Raw genomic sequence first — 4542 nt, forward strand, 5'->3', positions numbered from 1 at the left:
CAAATTAAAATTCCTGGCCACAGAGTGTAGGGAAGGACATGGAGATGCTTGAACTCACCATACGCTGTGGGCAGGAGTGTAAAATAATACGACCATCTTATACACAGTTTAACTGGAAACTTACACATATACCGATTATCTAACCTGGCCGTTCCTATTCCCAGGAAATTAGCCAAGAGCAACGGAAGTGTATGTCCACACAAAAACTTCTTCACAGAAGTTCATAACAGCTTCACTGATAAACCAGAAACTGTGGACCAGCGGGTAGCTTAGTTGTCAGCACATGGCTGGTTCCCACACGGCAGAATGCCAGGCCTTTCTTTTCGGTTTATGTTCATGTTTACCAGCCAACCTTCACGCTTTTGATTTTTTATTCTGGAGCCAGGATAACAGTTTCGAGACCTTAATGATGATAATCGTCTTTATTTTTTCAGTTCTTTATGGTTTAAAATACCCTATACACGTTATTTACCTTGGTTCTTTCAACAATGTTCTGAAGTAGGCCAACATTATTTACGTATTTTTATAAGGGAGAAGCTGCGAGGTTGTCACTGGAGTGACTTACCTGTTTAATGTATAGAATACTCTTTAAGAAGAGGCTTATGCTATTGTTATTTATGTATTATATTTTATGGTAAACAAAGATATAAAATAACCTAAGTACCAAATAGACTAGTCATTTGACCCACTGCCTCCGTAAATAGTGTCAAGTAGTAGGGATAATGAGCTGAATGCATAAGACAGATGTTTAAAGGTTTCTTTTTCTTTCAACATTGTTTAAGCTTCCTGAAAATTTATGAGTATTTTAAATAATATTCCTTTCCTAAGTACTGGCTTATACTAGATTTGCAATAAATGTTCACTTATAGGAACATTTTAATGTAGAATTGTGATGCTGATTTATAAACCTTCTAAAATTTGACCAGATTTAAATTCTTGAGATTCTCGAACATTTTCCTCAGGGATTAAGTCTTTATTATGTTGGCTAAAACAACCATAATGTATCAGGTAAAGGGAATAATGAGGTAGCACCAATTTACTAGTTCTTGCCATGCAAGCCAGTCAGAAACACCTCCCCAAACTGAATTCTGACAGTAGTTACACATGCTTATTCGTTTATCATTATAGATAATAGGTCTTTAGTGACTTCAGTTTGCCTTTTTTTCTGTTACCAAACTACATATTAAAAATACAGTTTGACGGACCAGCAGTTAGCGTAATGTCTATGTCGCTGGACTCCCATGTAGTCGACCGTGGTTCGCATCCCGGACCCGGTGGCTTAAACTCACGCCGGGCGCGTGTGCGTGCGTGCCCAAGATCCCGAGAGGAGAATGGAGGAGAAGGGATTGCGGCGTGGCCATCCCCCCTAGGGGGTGATTTCTCACTTTCTATCTCTCTGTCTCTCTCTGTCTGGTGAGTGCATGTGCCCTATAGCAAAAACCTCTCCCCCAAAAAAGAAAAAAATATATATAGTTTGATTAATTTTGCAATAAATCTATTCCTATGAAACCACAGCCACAATCAAAATAGAACACATGTCTGTCCCTCCCCAGAATTTACTCTTGCCACTTGGTAGTCTCTCTTTTGCCTCTGCCTGTTTCCCCCACCCCAAGGCAGCGGCTGCTCTTTCAGTCACTATCACATACATTTTCTACAATTTCACCTAAATAGAATTCGATGGTAGAATCTGGCCTTTTAGCTCAGTGTGATCATTTTTTTTTAAAGAATTATCTTTTACTTATTTATTTATTTATTTAAATTTGACCAGAGAGGAATGGGAGGAGAGAGAAAGAGACCAAGAGAATGGAAGTGAGAAAGCAAGCCACTAGGTCTAGGACTTGAACCATGGGCAGCCATGTGGGAGTCAGCACCCTTAACCACCATGCCACCAACCTCAGCATTATTTTGAAATCAGCCTTTCCTCATTTCCATGGTTGGGGCTGGATCACAATTTACTGGGTCGTCAGAAAAGCCAGAACATTACTTTTCTACATAAAAATGTGTCATGACTTTTCCGACAAGTAGGGAAGGACATGGAGATGCTTGAACTCACCATACGCTGTGGGCAGGAGTGTAAAATAATACGACCATCTTATACACAGTTTAACTGGAAACTTACACATATACCGATTATCTAACCTGGCCGTTCCTATTCCCAGGAAATTAGCCAAGAGCAATGGAAGTGTATGTCCACACAAAAACTTCTTCACAGAAGTTCATAACAGCTTCACTGATAAACCAGAAACTGTGGACCAGCGGGTAGCTTAGTTGTCAGCACATGGCTGGTTCCCACACGGCAGAATGCCAGGCCTTTCTTTTCGGTTTATGTTCATGTTTACCAGCCAACCTTCACGCTTTTGATTTTTTATTCTGGAGCCAGGATAACAGTTTCGAGAACTTAATGATGATAATCGTCTTTATTTTTTCAGTTCTTTATGGTTTAAAATACCCTATACACGTTATTTACCTTGGTTCTTTCAACAATGTTCTGAAGTAGGCCAACATTATTTACGTATTTTTATAAGGGAGAAGCTGCGAGGTTGTCACTGGAGTGACTTACCTGTTTAATGTATAGAATACTCTTTAAGAAGAGGCTTATGCTATTGTTATTTATGTATTATATTTTATGGTAAACAAAGATATAAAATAACCTAAGTACCAAATAGACTAGTCATTTGACCCACTGCCTCCGTAAATAGTGTCAAGTAGTAGGGATAATGAGCTGAATGCATAAGACAGATGTTTAAAGGTTTCTTTTTCTTTCAACATTGTTTAAGCTTCCTGAAAATTTATGAGTATTTTAAATAATATTCCTTTCCTAAGTACTGGCTTATACTAGATTTGCAATAAATGTTCACTTATAGGAACATTTTAATGTAGAATTGTGATGCTGATTTATAAACCTTCTAAAATTTGACCAGATTTAAATTCTTGAGATTCTCGAACATTTTCCTCAGGGATTAAGTCTTTATTATGTTGGCTAAAACAACCATAATGTATCAGGTAAAGGGAATAATGAGGTAGCACCAATTTACTAGTTCTTGCCATGCAAGCCAGTCAGAAACACCTCCCCAAACTGAATTCTGACAGTAGTTACACATGCTTATTCGTTTATCATTATAGATAATAGGTCTTTAGTGACTTCAGTTTGCCTTTTTTTCTGTTACCAAACTACATATTAAAAATACAGTTTGACGGACCAGCAGTTAGCGTAATGTCTATGTCGCTGGACTCCCATGTAGTCGACCGTGGTTCGCATCCCGGACCCGGTGGCTTAAACTCACGCCGGGCGCGTGTGCGTGCGTGCCCAAGATCCCGAGAGGCGAATGGAGGAGAAGGGATTGCGGCGTGGCCATCCCCCCTAGGGGGTGATTTCTCACTTTCTATCTCTCTGTCTCTCTCTGTCTGGTGAGTGCATGTGCCCTATAGCAAAAACCTCTCCCCCAAAAAAGAAAAAAATATATATAGTTTGATTAATTTTGCAATAAATCTATTCCTATGAAACCACAGCCACAATCAAAATAGAACACATGTCTGTCCCTCCCCAGAATTTACTCTTGCCACTTGGTAGTCTCTCTTTTGCCTCTGCCTGTTTCCCCCACCCCAAGGCAGCGGCTGCTCTTTCAGTCACTATCACATACATTTTCTACAATTTCACCTAAATAGAATTCGATGGTAGAATCTGGCCTTTTAGCTCAGTGTGATCATTTTTTTTTAAAGAATTATCTTTTACTTATTTATTTATTTATTTAAATTTGACCAGAGAGGAATGGGAGGAGAGAGAAAGAGACCAAGAGAATGGAAGTGAGAAAGCAAGCCACTAGGTCTAGGACTTGAACCATGGGCAGCCATGTGGGAGTCAGCACCCTTAACCACCATGCCACCAACCTCAGCATTATTTTGAAATCAGCCTTTCCTCATTTCCATGGTTGGGGCTGGATCACAATTTACTGGGTCGTCAGAAAAGCCAGAACATTACTTTTCTACATAAAAATGTGTCATGACTTTTCCGACAACCTAAGACTGTTCATTTTCGTTTTGATCATTTCCAGCTTTTGGCTTTTTAAAAAAACTTTTGGTAGAGGGTATATGTGCTTGCGAGAGAGAGAGAGAGAGAGAGAGAGAGAGAGACAGAGAGGGATGGAGAGAGAGAGGGGGAAGGAGGGAGGGAGAGGGAGAGAGAGAGAGAGAGGGAGAAGGGACGTGAGGAAGCACTGTCCACGGAGGATGGTCATGCTGCAGCCCTCTCCTCCATTTCTCCTTTCAGGACTTTGGGCATGCACTTCCAGTGTTTTTCAAGCTGCAGGGGCGTGGTCTCAGGCCTGGCATTCTGCCGTGTGGGAACCAGCCATGTGCTGACAACTAAGCTACCCGCTGGTCCACAGTTTCTGGTTTATCAGTGAAGCTGTTATGAACTTCTGTGAAGAAGTTTTTGTGTGGACATACACTTCCGTTGCTCTTGGCTAATTTCCTGGGAATAGGAACGGCCAGGTTAGATAATCGGTATATGTGTAAGTTTCCAGTTAAACTGTGTATAAGATG

At 40.4% G+C, this 4542-nt stretch overlaps 1 protein-coding gene across 2 annotated transcripts in view; it reads right to left on the minus strand.

The window, feature by feature from the left end:
* Nucleotides 1-4542, minus strand: part of ECT2 (epithelial cell transforming 2) — a 66015-nt gene that overhangs the window by 20925 nt on the left and 40548 nt on the right. The window lies entirely within an intron of this gene.

This window comes from Tupaia chinensis, unplaced genomic scaffold (genome assembly GCF_000334495.1).
Source record: "Tupaia chinensis unplaced genomic scaffold, TupChi_1.0 Scaffold000430_1, whole genome shotgun sequence".
Classification (NCBI taxonomy): Eukaryota; Metazoa; Chordata; class Mammalia; order Scandentia; family Tupaiidae; genus Tupaia; species Tupaia belangeri.